The following is a 17,352-nucleotide window of genomic DNA, read 5'->3' on the forward strand; positions in this document are numbered from 1 at the left end:
TTATGTATGAGCAGGTATTTATGTTAAACACATGCCTAGTCCCAGAACTGGCCTATGTGCTATTTTGGTGGGGGTGAGGGAGAAGCATGTCATTATCTTCTAATGGATAATACATATGAAGGGATGATGCAAGAGGATGGCCAGAATTTTTTTTTCAAACCACCACCACCACCACCAAGTCTTCAACTGGTTCTCTACATTCCTTCAGAGAGAAGAATTACAAGTAGTCCTCGCTTAACAACCACAATTGAGACCAAAATTTTGGTTGCTAAGCAAAGCAGTCATTAAGTGAATCCAATCCAATTTTATGACCTTTAATGGTGGTCATTAAGCAAATCACAAGTTGTTAAGCAAACCATGCTGTTGTTAAGCAAATCACGTGTTTCCCCATTGATTTTCCTTGCCAGAAGCCAGCTAGGAAGGTCAAAAATGGCAATCACATGACCACGGGATGCTGCAGCAGTCATGAATGTGAACCAGTTGCCAAGCACCCAAATTGTGATCATATGACTGTGGGGATGCTGCAACGGTTGTAAGTGTGAGCACCGGTTGTAAGTCGGTTTCTTCAGCACCGTCATAAGTCTGAACTGTTACTAAACTAATGGTCATTAAATGAGGACTACCTGTACTCAGCTTGTTATAACTTTTTTAAAAAAGAGCGAAGGGCCTTTTTATAGCTTTTAGATGGCAGCAATAAAGCAGGACATGCATTCAGTTTTCTGCTGTGAAATACAGGATATTTTAAAGGGCTTCACTTTGCCTGGATCATCCCACGATAGCAGTCCACAGAGGTCTTCCTCTAATTAAATATGCATTGAAATTTTACATACTGTCTGATCTGGATCCCTTTCTGAAGGATCTACTTGTTCCTTGGATAGTTTTTATCTACATAGGTACCCAGAATACTTTTGCACAAGATGGCCATATTATTTATTTTTACAAAGCATGTTTTCTAGTTCGTACCTGAAAAACATACTACACTTCTGAGAACTAATGCCATAACTTTATTTTATAACACCATATGACACTGAAACAGCTGGTTTGATATTCAACATAATATGTGTCTGCCCAGTATAAAAAGAATGATGTCACCCTACAATATAGGTTTTAGGGTTCCTTGAACAATATGGAAAAAGAGAGCAGGAAGTAATCATTGTAGCATGTACTTTAAGAAATATAGAACTTTCCTAAATACTGTGATGGAAAGCAAATTACGGGTCAGCGTTACACCCACAGATAATACCATTCCAGCCAATTGTTTTCCTGTGTGGTTCAACTGGGATTTTCGCACCAATATGGTGTAAGAGAGGGATGAGATCCAATAGTAATTATGGCAGGGTGGGGGGAGAAAGAGAGATTCCAATTAAGTGAATTCATATTTTAAATGTAAAAACACAAACTAGATTCAGACATTATGCTAAGATATAGTTTGATTAATGGAGCTGTTTGAAAAAAACACTCTAGCTGTGTTCACAAAGCCCAGAAGTCATAAAACATGGTTTACAAACCTCACACAACACAGTCCTGGACAAAGAAATCACTTTGCATGGCCAATGTGAAGTACAGTACACTGCTTGGGTAATGTCATCTTGCATGTGATGTCACCTGCCTAGCTCCTCCCCCGGAACACCTTTTGGTGTATCTTCCTAAACTGGATAAGCAGGACCGCTCTTAGGGCAGCCATGTTCCCCTTGTACTCAACCACAGCACAGGGATTCCTTGACAATGTCAGTCTTCCCATCCCACCTGTCTCCCAACATTGTCTTCTTCTCATTCCCAGCCACTGAGTGAGACAGGCTTAAGCTGTACCCTTATTAAAGTCATACATTCCCCTTTATTCAAAGAACAATGAAAAATAGAGAAGTAAAGTCTGAGACACATCATGCTTAACAGAGAATGTTGGGCATTTGGTACACAAATGTGCATGCTACTTCCATCAAGTCCTGACTGAAGTGCCTATACAGGTAGTCCTCGACATACAACCATAATTGAGACCAGAACTTCAGTCGCTAAGTGAGGCAGTTGTTAAGTGAGTCACACCCGATCTTACAACCTTTTTGCCATGGCCGTTAAATGAATCATATGGTTGTTAAGCGACTCTGGCTTTCCCCATTGACTTTGCTTGTCAGAAGCTGGCTGGGAAGGTCACAAATGGTGATCACATGACCCCAGGACACTGCAACTATTGTAAATACATGCTGGTTGCCAAGGGCCTGAATTTTGATCACATGACCACAAGGACACTGTGATGGTCGTAAGTGTGAGGTCTGGTCACAAGTCACTCTTTCCAGCACCATCATAACTTCAAACGGTCACTAAACAAATGGTCATAAGTTGAGGCCTACCTGTATCTGTTTGCATTGAAGAAGATGTTCCTATTTGTTCCAGTGCAGGCTTTCCTTCCACTTGATAAGAGCAGTCCTTGAAAGCTGTTGGTTGGAATTGCAGTAGAAAGCAAAGGGTTAAAGCCTCCCTTCTCATTCCTCCCGTCTTCCAACATCAGAATCCTGAACTGGATTGGACCCCGTATGGACAGCATCTTAGTTAGTTTACCCCTCAGCAGTAATTCATTCGATGGAAGAGCCATAAAATTTTGTGGTAGTTTACCTTTTCCCCTTCATGTATCTCTTCCAGGAGTTTTACCATTGTCATCTATAATTGCCATCTAAGAAATTGGCTATAATTTCAAACATGATTGACTTATTTTTCATTCACTCTTTCTGGATATTTTCCTTAGTTAATCTTCTCTGATTTGAATTCCTAGCCTGAAATTTAAACAAGCAAGGTAGCTACTGCCAAATGCATACTCACACATGCAATTTCCATTAACTCCAATCAGAGTTCCAGGAAGAAAATGCATATTTTCTAATGTCATGAAACATTTCCACAATTTCTATAGCTCAAATAAAATATTTGAGCAATGCTATCAAAGAAACAATGTACAATATAAAATGTCATGCAAGCAAAATTTACCAAGTGAGATTTCAGAGGAACGAATGGATCCATGTATTTATTTAAAATAAAAGCATAGTTTCAAAACACGATCACCTTAGGCATTTTATTACTATTTTTATACTCAATGGTTTAGCAGATTTAGCTGACTTTTTGTGGCTGCTTCAAGGCTTCTGCTAACTAATAACTAGAAATCAAACAAATAAAAGCAATACAGTACAGTATTAAACATCTCTAGTGCTATCGTTTTTCTTTTTCTTTTCCTCTTGGAAAAATGAAGAGACATATTACAAAAAAATTGAAAAGAAAAATAATCCAGTGTCAAAAATAAAAGCAAGTGGACAAAAAAACTTGAGGATGCACATCCATATATGTATGGATGTACATTAATATGTGATCTTAATGGGAAATGCAACATTTTAAATACCCATGTCCATTATTTGTCCAGAGATACGTGTACAGGGGAAAAAATTATATGCCCAATAATGATAAAGAGTTTTGAATAAAAAAATGTTCTATTATTGTGGGGTTTCTTAGAGCTCTGCTGTTGTGTCATTTTTTGTCAGCCAAAGTTATTTCCCCACTCCAAGTTTTCCCTGTCCAATGACAGCTGGATTTTACCTTTCTAAGATTTTGCAATGACAAATCTAGCAATAGGAATTAAAAAATTTTTATTTATTTATTATTCAAATTTTGTTACCGCCCATCTCCCCCAAGAGGGATTCTGGGCGGTTTACAATAAAATTCATACCACAACAAAAAACATTAAAATCTGATAAAAATAATGTATGTATGTAAATAATGATGTGTGTAAATAAATGGATGCATTGTGTTGCATGAATTTATATTTACTGAAAAAATGGAACAATAATCTACCCTTTTGAAAGGATGGAGATTGTCTCAATTTCTTCAATTTTTTCAAAAACGTCCAGGCAACAGGACTAATTGAGTTTTGTCATCAAAGACAGTTAAGTGCCAATTTGTTTACAGGCCTACCAAAATTATCTAGAAATACTGTTAATATCATTAATAATAATAATAGTTAATATACATCAATTCAGTACAATTCAACAGGGGAGACCACCACTAATAGATTATCCCAGTGACTTGCTGAAATATACTTAATAGAATTCTTTGCCACAAAGAGTTCCAATCAGTTTCAAAAACGAAATCATACTCTCAAAGTTTTAAAAAGCATTTCAAGGAGACATGCAATATGAATATTATATCATAGTGATGAGATTCCCTTGTTTGTAAATGAAGTAGACACACAAATCTTCAAATGTTGCTATGGATGAAATAATTTGTGCTACCTGGAGTAGACATTTTAGGGTAGAATTATTGAACTTGGTTCATCTGAAACTAGTCTGGCAGTAGTGACCATTCCTTTTGTGAAACATATTCAGTAATAGCAGGACTTCCATCAATAATTATATCTCTGAGTTGATAATATCCTCTTTCTTCCCATTCCATGTATTGAACAAAGTTATCCTCATCAAAAACAAAAAAAAACACAGATGACCAAGGGAAAGAGGGAAGAAAAGATCAGGAGCTTAATGTTGTTTGCACTTTCACTAACTTCTAAATAAGATTTAAATATGGATTTGCAGTAATTGATAATAAGTACGATTGCTAAGTAAAATATTAATTAAAATTAATGGATATTGAAATGTCAGTAAAAAAAATGTCACCATCCTAATCCAGTACTAATCAGAGTATTTGATTTCCCAATAATGTGAATCAATTATCTTAGCTGAAAACCATAAAATTAGTGTTTTTTAAGTAAGGTGCTACTAAACCATTCTGCTTTTTTAAAGATTGTTTAGTTTGCCTAATCCTAGTTTTTTTATAGTTACAGTATGTATAAATGAAAAGCTCTTTTTGCACAAAAAAAGGTCATACAGTCATTAATATTTTAAGTTTAGAGTGACATAAGTACATTGTAATAATTATTCCAAAATATCTCATTCTCCCTGGACCAACATAGAATCTTATAACTTGCTTATGCCATTTGCTTGATTCTTTATTACTGTTAACAGACATAGCAGAAGTTTAATCAAATTAATTTCTAAATCTGCCACTTCAGAGACAACTCTTTTCAATGGTGTTCTTCATTAATCTGATAATTTTATAAACATCTGATGACATGATCAATACATTTTCAGCATTGGATTTTTTTTCATTTAAATAAAAGTAGAGTTTTTCAAATTATGTTCCATGGAACCTAGGTTTGCAGAAAAACTTAAAGGGCCCTGTGACAAAAAACAAAACCAAAAAAATTTCCTCAAACCTGGCCAGGGGCACCCATAGCGGAAAGGTTGGGGTACATTCACCCATGAAAAATGCCACAGCCACCATTTTGCAGATCAGGAGTTCTGGGGATTTTTTTTTTAATTAATACTTAACTAGGTAGTACAGCTTGAAAAAAAGTTTGCAAATCTGTGGTCTAAAATAGATGCAGTCAAATCTTAAACATACTTATTCAGAGGGGAAAGAAAAACCAGACTGGGTTGAATGAGATGGACATCCTGTGAAAAAAAAATTACAATGAAGACAAGGTTAAACATGTTTTTTTTTTAAATAATAAACTTGCTTAGCATTGCAGTCTTAAATCTGCTTTTTTTTGCCACAGTCACATCGGCTATGTTTTCTCTAGTTGATAGCGATATTTCCTACGGCAAAGCGTATGAACAGCAGCAATCCCTGCACACACACCAAGAAACTGCAGTTCACCAGGTGTGTGTATGTGTTACCATTGCCATTCACAGGTTTTTATTTATCAGAATGGGATATACCAGTGTTTCTCAACTTCAGCAACTTTCAGATGTGTGGACTTCAACTATTTTTTCACCGAAGAGAGTGTGATATAGTGATTAAAGTGTTAGACTAGGACTGTGAAGCCGCAGGTTCAAATCCGCCAGCCACCAAGATTCACTGAGTGACTTTGAGCCATTCCTTCTCTCTCAGCCCCATTTTCCTCATACGGTGGATGCTGTAGAGAAAGGTTGGACAAGGAAGTGCTACACAGGCCACCTTTAGCTGCTAGAGCAGTGTTTCTCAACCTTGGCAACTTAAGAGGTGTGGACTTCAACTCCCAGAATTCCCCAGCCAGCGTGGGGAATTCTGGGAGTTGAAGTCTACACATCTTAAAGTTGCCACGGTTGAGATACACCGGTATATACATTCCAACTTCCCTTAAGCTCTGAGAGAGAGAGAGAAAGAGAGAGAGATGTTAGCTTACGTCCCGGTGTATGAGGTTTTCCATGACTTCCACCCCTTGCCCCTTGGAGGAGGAGGTGGGGGGATTTCTTTATTTTTACCTAGTGTATATTCTGTGTGGTATTTTTACCTATACAGATTACTGGGAGGCAGTACATGATGAAACCGATCATGTACTGCCTCCTGGTGGTCTACATAAGTAAATTCACAGGTTTAGTGGTCTAAAATTGTGATAATCGCTGGAAATATTGCTCCAGAAAATAAGATCATTTCTACTCCTCTTCTATACACATCTACTTAGAAATAAGCCCTGTTGAGATTAGCAGGGCTCCGGTACACAGCACTATAGCCCAACAGCACAATCTTGTTATTTCCTACAGTATGTAATCAAGGAGCCTTAGTTCCCTATAAGGCTGTCTAAGATCACAGCCATAAGACTTGAAACCTCACCATTTCTGCTCTGGTCAGGGTTTTTGTGGATCCTCTGTGCAGTCTCATGGAACAATAATGCCCAAAGGATTCCAAGCAAACTAGACCATGCTTGCAACACGCAACTAGAATTTGGTGAACGGGAATAATTTTTGAAACTTTTGAATCTACAGGGAAGGGTATTACCACAATATTGTTCCAGTGAGTCTTTGGCCCTTAGAATGGAGGCTTTGATATACCAGGGTTGTTTTGTTTTATATATTTTTTAATTTGTATTATTTCTGTTTTAATTTTTTTTGGATTTTGTTGTGTCCCACCAGAGTCCCTTAGGATTGGGGCAAGCTATAAATATTCTAAAGTAAATAAATCTTTACCCAAGGACAGTGTTTCTCAACCTTGGCAACTTTAAGATGTGTGGACGTCAACTCCCAGAATTCCCTAGCCAGCATGGGTGCTCTAGTAGCTAAAGGTGGCCTGTGTAGCACTTTCTTGTCCAACCTTTCTCTACAGCATCCACCATGTGAGGAAAGTTGGGCTAAGAGAGAAGGAATGGCTCAAAGTCACTCAGTGAATCTCGGTGGCCGGCGGATTTGAACCTGTGGCTTCACAGTCCTAGTCTAACACTTTAATCACTACCACACTCTCTTCAGTGAAAAATAGCTCTGAGTGGCTTAGAAATGCTTTAAGTGATCCTTCTTAATGTGACCCATTATGGTGTAAGAATGGTTCAGAGGTAGCATGCTGGCTAGAAGAAAGGAGAGAGCCCAAGATAGCTGGTCATTTAGCAGAGTTAGCAGACTATCTCTGCTTCTCTTTTCTCCTGTTTTTTCTGCTGGAACAAATGCTTCAAGGAGCCTTTTTTCCCAATTGCAATCCATCATTTTGTAACCACTAACTGTGGGGAATGATGCACATCAATTATGGGGTGTGCCATGGTGCATGCTACATTTCCTTGGCTATCACTGCCAGGAAAGTCAAAGAATGTGAGCACCCTGTGTCCAGTAATGATCAAGCAAGGGTGGAAATCATAGTCTAAAGAAATGAACTTGTGATTTTTGTAGCATTGGGATCCACAGGGAAGGGATGTTCAAAAGGTCAGGATAGTGGCCGTGGCCATACAATCAAAGCCACAGCCACTATCCTGACCTTTTGAACATCCCTTCCCTGTGGATCCCAATGCTACGAAAACCACAAGTTCATTTCTTTAGACTATACTAATAGGACAATAAACTATCGAACAAAACTGATCAAAGTATATAAAAGCTGGATGATAAACCTTTAGTGGTATTTTACAATTCCTAGCAGTATGTCTCAGCTGATTTAAGAGCTGTTTCTTATCTCCTCCATTTTTAATATTGACAGTTTGAATGAAAAAACATACTAATATTTCTTTATCATTGAGTTCAACATTCCACTGAGACTCTGGATTTATTGAGAACAAGGTAGGTAAATTTGCAATGAACTTGTTACAATCATCTATATTTAGAGAAAGGCGTTTAGCAACTGTCTGATAAATTCTCAGCCATGACTCTGACAAAGACCTGTCTAGGTCCTCCATGCATTCCTCAAAATCTCTGCATACCAAGGGGTCCCAATATGCTATGCTTTTAGTCACAATGACCATAACTTTCGGACCATACTTGGAAAAGTGTTCATCTTCCCAGTCATAATATGAAAAGACATAGCAATTGTCTATAGCTACATTTCGAGGATTTAGTCCTTCTGTAATTTGAGTACATCCATAAATGCTAGTACCCAAGTATATGAGATATAGCACTACAATAAATACATTTGTCCAGGTGTGCGTAAGAAATGGACCTCAATTTCAGTTCCAGTGGACTCATCAAAAAATCCTCCTACACAGCACCAATTATACATCAGGCTCCAAGTATCTTGAGGCTCATGCTTCACTTTCATGAATGTCAACCAGTGTTTGTTGCTTTCTTCTCTTCTTCCATTTAAAGCAAGGACAGCTCCAAGGAAAGTCAAGTTGTATATGAAACAAAACATGAAAGCTGTTCCTGTGTACATGCAAAATTACTGTACTGAGACAAAGGAAGCCTTACTTCCAATACAGAAGGCTAAAACATCAGTCAGAGTTGTGATGGCAAATGAAACAGCTGCCTCGGCATAGATGTCAGCCATTCTGTCCTTGACACTATCCTTCACTTTTGTTTGTTGCTAACAGGACACAAGGATGAACATGTCATCAACACCAACTCCTGGAGAACAGAAGAAAGATAATGTATCGCTTTTTCATAGGCCAACAACAAAGGTAAAAAAAATTACATCAGAAATACAGTTTCACATCAACATTTATTAGGGAAAATGTAGGATTCACCTGAATCAGACTACCTGGGATCAATTATTTAGCCCCATAAGCTGAAGTGAAATCTCTGTCTCAGGACCATCATAATACAGTATGTAATTCAGTGCTACTGCTTTTTTGGATAAAAGCACATCTAGTATAAAAATAATCATTAATATGAATGACACAAAGTAGTAGTTCTGGCCATTCCATCTGTAGGAGAGATAGAATTGATCAGAGACCTGATGTCACAGTGTGAAGGCATCTGATGAAAAATATACACAAAAGCCAATCATGCTTTATAGACTGTGAGCATTTTGTAATTACTTATGGACCAAGCTACAATAATAGTTTGACTCAAACTATTGACTCAATACAATAAATAATACAATAAATAAAAATACAACAGACTCAATCCATAAATAGACATTCTGGGCGTCAGTGAACTGAAATGGACTGGAATGGGCCACTTCACATCAAATGACCACCAGATCTACTACTGTGGACAAGAGGACCACAGAAGAAATGGAGTAGCCTTCATAATTAATAGTAAAGTGGCTAAAGCAGTGCTCGGATACAATCCAAAAAACGATAGAATGATCTCAATTCGAATTCAGGGCAAGCCATCTAACATCACAGTGATCCAAATATACGCCCCAACCACAGATGCTGAAGAAGCTGAAGTAGAGCAGTTCTATGAGGATCTGCAGCACCTACTGGACAACACACCTAAAAGAGATGTTATTTTCATCACGAGAGACTGGAATGCTAAGGTGGGCAGTCAAATGACACCTGGAATTACAGGTAAGCATGGCCTGGGTGAACAAAACGAAGCAGGACATAGGCTGATAGAATTTTGCCAAGACAACTCACTCTGCATAACACACACTCTCTTCCAACAACCTAAGAGACGGCTTTATACATGGACTTCCCCAGATGGACAGCACCAAAACCAGATTGACTACATCCTTTGCAGCCAAAGGCGGCGGACATCTATACAGTCGGTAAAAACAAGACCTGGAGCTGACTGTAGTTCAGATCACGAACTTCTTATCGCACAATTTAGGATCAGACTAAAGAGATTAGGGAAGACACACAGATCAGCTAGATATGAGCTCACTAATATTCCTAAGGAATATGCAGTAGAGGTGAAGAATCGATTTAAGGGACTGGACTTAGTAGATAGGGTCCCAGAAGAACTATTGACAGAAGTCCGCAACATTGTCAAAGAGGCGGCAACAAAATACATCCCAAAGAAAGAGAAAACCAAGAAGGCAAAATGGCTGTCTGCTGAGACACTAGAAGTAGCCCAAGAAAGAAGGAAAGCAAAAGGCAACAGTGATAGGGGGAGATGTGCCCAATTAAATGCAAAATTCCAGAGGTTAGCCAGAAGAGATAAGGAATTATTTTTAAACAAGCAATGCACAGAAGTGGAAGAAGACAATAGAATAGGAAGGACAAGAGACTTCTTCCAGAAAATTAGAAACATCGGAGGTAAATTCCAGGCCAAAATGGGTATGATCAAAAACAAAGATGGCAAGGACCTAACAGAAGAAGAAGAGATCAAGAAAAGGTGGCAAGAATATACGGAAGACCTGTATAGGAAGGATAACAATATCAGGGATAGCTTTGACGGTGTGGTCAGTGAGCTAGAGCCAGACATCCTGAAGAGTGAGGTTGAGTGGGCCTTAAGAAGCATTGCTAACAACAAGGCAGTAGGAGACGACGGCATCCCAGCTGAACTGTTCAAAATCTTGCAAGATGATGCTGTCAAGGTAATGCATGCTATATGCCAGCAAATTTGGAAAACACAATAATGGCCATCAGATTGGAAAAAATCAATTTATATCCCCATACCAAAAAAGGGAAACACTAAAGAATGTTCAAACTATCGAACAGTGGCACTCATTTCACATGCCGGTAAGGTAATGCTCAAGATTCTGCAAGGTAGACTTCAGCAGTTCATGGAGCGAGAATTGCCAGATGTACAAGCTGGGTTTAGAAAAGGCAGAGGAACTAGGGACCAAATCAAAGCACGCAAGCCAGGACTTGGGCAGCCAAGGGAGGGAGACGGATCCCCGGACAAGCGATCGCCGGGCAGGGCCGCCTCCATGCTTTGGCAGCGGTCAGATTCAGGGCGTCCAGCGCTTGGGGGATGCACTCCAGAAAGGCCTCCAGCCAGAGCGCGCTGGTCGCCCGCTCCGAGGGGTCGTCCTCACTTCCTGCAAGGAGTAGCTGAGGCGCAGCACTCGGGCCGCGAACAGCGGGCGCGCAGGCTCAACGCCCGGGCCCAGCGTGACCCCCTCCCTACCAAGGAAGAAGCCCAGAAACGGCCGCCCACGGAAGACCGGGAAGGTCAGGTGGGGCAGCAGCGCCTCGACCTCGGCCGGGGTGCCGCGGACGGCGCTCAGGAGCCGGTCGGGGCTGCCGCAGGAGCCGTCGCTGGGCGCACAGAGGCGGTCGAAGGGGAGCCCTGCCGCCCAGATGCCGCGCACGGCCCGGGCCAGCAGCTCGGCGAGTCGCCGTCTCGGGCCGCCACGGCGCTGAAGGACGCGAAGGAGCCCTCGTGCTCAGCCTCTGCGCAGGAAAGCGACGGGCCTCGTCGGATGGGAAGTACGCCTGCACGAAGCGCCCTTCCCTCTTGGCCGAGCCGTCGACAGGCGCGAATTGCCTCTCGATGTCGGTATCTTTACGGAGGGGCAAGACGACGAAGCTGCTTGCCAGGGCGCCCGAAAGCAGCAAAGGCCCTAGGGGGAAAGGCCCCGGGCGGGAACCCACAGAGGCGCCAAAGGCGCGGAGCGCGCGTAAGAGGGGCCTCTCCGCGCGGTCGGTGTGGCAGCCGCAGGCGCGGGATGGTATCCTCTCCGTTTCCTGGAGTCGCCCTTCCCAACTATTCCAGCCAGGCCGCTCCCTTGGGGCTTTATTTTTATACTCTTACCATAATGCTGATAGCTGTGCCTTTTTGCGCTAAGTTAAAGTGGTATCCATTCGTCCTGAAGTCAGCATGAGTGCCAACATAAAATTTGCTTTCCCCATTTCCATTCCCTGTCCTGCCTTGTTGACATGTTACTGTTGAAAGGGGCTGTCCTAATTAGAGAGACTATCACTAGTTATAAGCTACAACCTGATTATCCCCTTATTAATTGCCAGAGTCCTCTTGCTGCAGAACCCAAAGGATCAGGTGCTCTTTTTGCCATGAGCAACTCTGTGACTGTCTGTGTCCCCCTTTACAGACATCAAAACAAGCATAGACCTCGCAGAAACTCTGGAAAAGTCTCAGCAGCAACAGCTTTGGTAGGTCAGGAGTGGAGAAAGGGCAAAAGGTTGCACCAAAATTCCTAAAGGGTTGTCGGTTTCCCCAGCTAGGTTGGAATAACGTTAACATGATTTTTTTCATCTTGTTTTTCTCCCCATGATCCAATATGGCAGGTCACTTGTTTTACTTCCCTATCCAGACAAAGAATTTGATAACATCTCTAAGGAAGTGATACCACTGTATTTCTTGACCATACTCTTTTCAATTATGTCATGTGCAAGGTAATATTTTCATTCTAATTCACAGAAGAAAATTACTTTTTTCTTTAAGCAGATTAGTTATATGTCTTCATTAATTATATCATTTCTTCTTTCCAAACTTTATTCAATCTCATCAGAAAAAATACTATTAAGTAATAGCTGTAAAAAGGTTCTGTCTTTGTTGGGTCCAGCCCAAGGACAAGTCAGTGCATTCAACTCCAGTTCTTTATTAGCTCTCGCTGTACAGACAGAATGTTGCCGGACTAAAACTATCCTAACTAACCAAAGGGGAAACTGTTGAGGTTTTCCTACTAATAGATTAAGCTGCTATTGTACCTAATCATTTTGGCCGGTGAAGAGGTTGTATTTGATTGTCTCCTCTCAGGTGCTTCATGCAAATCACCTGGGGGAGGAAACCTGCCCGGACTTGTTCTCACTTCCTTTTTTTTTTTCTCTGCCGGCAATGTAGCCAAGCAAGGCTTGCTCCAAAGGAGCTAAGTCCTTTAAATATGTTTTGTTTTTGTTTTGCTTTCTGTAAATAAATTATTTTTATAGAAATGCTTGGTGTGTGACTTTTTTGACCTCTCCTGGGCTAAAGGCTTTCCCAGCATCTGCCAACAGAAACCACCAGGGAGACTCTAGGGCAGGGCTATTCTCTGTGTCTCCCTGCCAAGGCTCTCCAGACTTCGAGTCCTCTTATCTCCTTGGAATGCGCTCCCTCCTTCCTGAGAACCAGCGGCAGCTTCAAGAATCCACCAAAATCTTGTATTCCTTCCTTCCTTCTTTCTTTCCTCCCTGCTGCCCATTTCATTACGCTAAATCTCCCATCCAAAAGCTATTTGTGTGGGGAAAGGGAATTAAAGGGACACATGCATAGGGGGGCCGTGTACTTGGCACTAACTCCCTTGTGTTTGGAGTTAGCTGTCCTGTAGCATCCTTATGTTTCTTTTGAACCTGAAACAAAGCATTGCATCCTAGAAGTTTCTGCTGAACTGTTTGGGATCAGCTGTGGTGCAGCAGAAACAAAACCCAGAATGTTTTGGAAATTGGAGGGATCCTGGAGTGATTTTATGAGGTGAGTAGAACAAGGCTAGTGCCCATCATTCCTTTTCCAATCATTCAGAAACAATACTTCCCTGGCATTGCCATAGCTTCCTCTGCATTGTGAACATGTTCCTCTCTGTAACGGTTTCAGCAGCTCCCAGCACAGCATACCCGTTCAGCCAGCCTTTCCCCTGTCTTCTTCCCCTTAGCTGCTGTTGCCCTGATGTCTGTGTTTCAAAAGAGCAGAGGGAACTCTGTGCCATGTGGGGGTAGCACATAGCGCATCCTTGATATTACAAACAGCCACATGACAAGCTAGCCTTTTTTTATCTTTCACTGTTTCCTCCATCGCCAAAGCATCATTTACACACCATGTAGTGAAGGAACTCCCTAAGCTGTGGCTGTTTCCTATGCTTATTCTCCTGCCTCCACTGCTCAGAACATCCATGTTTCAGCCTGTCCAAATCAAAATAGACCCCTTTCATTCCATGTACAAAGCAAAACAACTGGAACATGTTTTTGTTCACACGCAGACCACTGAAACAAGCTTTTCGAGGCACAGAATAGTTCAGGCATGAAATGTTTTACATATTCCTAGCAAAAAGAAGGTTAAAAGTTTAGAATGAGGTTGGTGAAGCATACTAAGAAAAAGGCTGCTTTATTCTTTATGTTCAGAATATAAGATAAATGAATCAGTATACCAGATGCTCCATAATGACGACAAACTGCTAATACTGTAGGTAACAAAGGAAAGGCAGTTACTCAGATCCTATTCTGTATCAGTCTTCTCCAATATGAGGCTCCTGTATTGCACCAAGCATTTATGAATAACAAAATGAAAAGGAAGAATTGAAGCCTGAGACTGACAGAAATGTAGTTAGGCAACACTTGTCTACTTTGAATGAGTTTAAATCTTCAGGACCAGATGAATTGCATCCTAGGATAGTGGAGGAACCTGCTGACAGTCTGGTTAAGCTTGTATCACCTTTGAGAAATCCCACACTGCTGAAATACCAGCTGAGAAGAGAAGCCAAGTGGCAAACCATTTCTGTATTATTGCCAAGAAAACTACAGAGATGAATCCGTGAGGTCGCCAGGATCTGAGCCCAATTCCAGGGAGATTTTACTTTTTCTTAAGAGTGTACATTTGCTAATTTCAGTGCAGTAAAGGAACAGCATGTTACTTCATGTCAGGTGTACTCTGTGTGTGTGTATTTCTGCACAAGAGTGAAAAATAGGAAATTTTTTAAACAACCAACAAAACTGCTGAAAAAATAAAACCAAAATGGACAGAAGAGAAACTAATAGTCTGACTGTACAATCTCTTTTTCAGTTTGTTGCCTATTAAATAAAGTTAATTTAATTTTGTAGAGTAGAACTAAAACCCTTCATTCTTCTTGGTAGGTTGTCTGGATTAGGAACTGGGACACACTGTTTGATGGTACTGTTAAACAAATTTAGTGACTCTTCACCCCCTCTAAGGTTACAAACATGTATCTCTTCATCCCATATCCCATCTCTCATCTATAAACAAATCCATAAAGCATCATCTTTTCAGTCCTGATGTCAGCAGAAAGTCCATAAAGGGTTGCCAGAAGTAACAACATATCTTGTTTTAACCTTGATCAAATAAACCAACTTTATATTCCTTCCTTTTACTTCCAACAGTCTTAATCTTTAGTTCATTCAAATATTGTCATAGGATTTAATTTCTCTTCATTTGTTCTTTGTCCCATTGTGCAGAGTTCCTCTCTTGTATATCCAATAGGAAAAAATTATCCAGGTCACTCTCTTGGTTTGTCATTTGTATTTCTTTTCTAAATTTTAAAATCTCAGCCAGTTTCTTTTGTAGATCCAGTGAAGCATCTTTTTCTAAGTCATTCTCTTGGCCTGTCAGTTGTAAATCCACTTTTGATACCATCTCTATCTTGTCAGATAAAATTTGTTCTACATCTGGCATTTCTTCAATAATATCTTTTGGACACAGTCTCCATAGAAGCAGGCATCATTACTGACATTGTTGATATGCAGCTACTATTTTCTGATTCCATTCTTCAAAAGTCTCCTTCAGTATTTTTATTGTTATAATGTTTTGCATCATTTTATAGGCTCGTAAATCTTTCCCTTATCTAAAAACCTAAGTCCACTCTAGTGTCATTTTTGAAATCATGAAATTGCTTCTTTGTTATGTCTTGTTAAAAACAAAACAGAATCTATTTCCACTAGAAGCTGTTTGTTCTTTATACTTAATTGCAAAATCTTACTGTAAAAGTTTCAATATTTCAATTTTATCTGGACCCATTTATACATTTCTAGGATCAAAATCTTATTTAGTGTGAGGTTTGAGCCTGCTTCTGACTCTGAAAACAAAACTTATCTTGAGTCAGAAGGGGAAAACGAAACTTATCAGGAAGGATTTGGAAAACCAGAAGTAACTCAGCAGAGCAGGAGAAACCAGAGACACTGACTGGACAAACTTTGGAGGGAGGTTTGAATCCTCCAATCAGTGCCCGAGAAAGAAGAGCAGAGAAGCGCGCTAATCAAAAGGCAGCTCAATTGGCTGCAGGTGAGAAAAGGTGCCAAAAGGATCGTTTTGAAGGGCAGTCGCACCAAGAGCAAGCTGCAGAAGACAACCGATCCTTCAAGCTCACAGCATCTGCAGAGGAGTCCTTACCCCAGTCAGAATCCTTGCCTGTAGCCAGCGTGGAACCAGAGCCAGCCCCTTCTGTCATCACAGACCTACTTCCTGCACATGCTGCTCCAGTCGAGCCTCTCCTTGCCATCCCTGCCGAGCGCAGCCTTGCATCTAGTTCCAAGCCTCGTCTCGTTGCTCCAGCCAATTCAGTCTTGCCTCCAGCTTCAAGCCTCATTGTGACGTTCCTACCAAGTCCAGCCTTGTCTCCAGATCCAAGCCTTGCCTAGACGCTTCAGTCCAGCCTTGCCTAGCCTCTGTGCTCCAGCCTAGTCCAACCTGTGCACCCATTCACACACTCGTGCCTCAAGCCTCCTCCTTGCCACATGCTCTAGCTTCACTGAGTCTTGCAGCTTCAATAAGAGAATTAGCTAAGTTCTGCCTCGCTCTTTTGCCACAATCTGAACCTGCAGCCTTGCCTGGTCATCCTTTACTGCCTGGGTGGTCCTGATTGAATTGCATTGCCTAATCTATTACAAGGACTTTTTGCTGTTGTAAATAGTTATTGTAAATAAAGAATTTAATAATGTAGTAATTCTGCCTGGCCATCTCAGTTATTGTAAACAAATAATTTAATACAATATTAATTCTGCCTGGCCGTCTCATAGTCTGAACAGGACATTTAGCTTTTTGCTGTTTATTTCAAATTCTTTAAATTCTCAAGCTTATGATTAAAATTTTCTTTCATTCAGGATTGAAGGCAGACTCACCTGGCATTTTCAAACTTGTTATTCCGAAGGTTTCTACTAGCTTAGAAGTAGTTAATGAGCAATTTCCAAAAGTGATTAGAACGTGAGGTTTGCAAACTTAGTGTCCTTTAAAAGGCTTTGCTGTGGTTGCAAGCAAGATGGAAGACCCCTTCATCTCTCAGTGCTCAAACCTGTGGGAAACCACTCCTAAAGTCTCTTTATGGGGAGCAGCCATCTGGAGCACATGTGGACAATCCCCTGTCCTCTACTTATCTGGAGAGGTTCCAAGGGACCGGTCTACTCACCTGTCCCTTGGTCTTTGCCGCAGCCATTGGCTCTGCTTTTGTGGAGCAGTCTTCAGTTTGTCATACCTCCCCTGGAAGTCTGGACCATCCGTCTTCTGAAGGAAAAACACATTCTTTCGTTACGCTGCTGTACAGTTTGCTGGTGGCTGCAGAACTCCCAAACATGCATCCTCTCATCTCCACCCACACCTGTGCTAA

At 40.8% G+C, this 17,352-nt stretch overlaps 1 pseudogene; it reads right to left on the reverse strand.

Moving 5' to 3' along the window:
- LOC134496076 (patched domain-containing protein 3-like) overlaps positions 1–16,338 on the reverse strand; it is a 37,447-nt pseudogene extending 21,109 nt beyond the window's left edge.
- Positions 16,339–17,352: the final 1,014 nt, after the last annotated feature.

The sequence above is a fragment of the Candoia aspera genome, chromosome 4 (assembly GCF_035149785.1).
Source record: "Candoia aspera isolate rCanAsp1 chromosome 4, rCanAsp1.hap2, whole genome shotgun sequence".
Classification (NCBI taxonomy): domain Eukaryota; kingdom Metazoa; phylum Chordata; class Lepidosauria; order Squamata; family Boidae; genus Candoia; species Candoia aspera.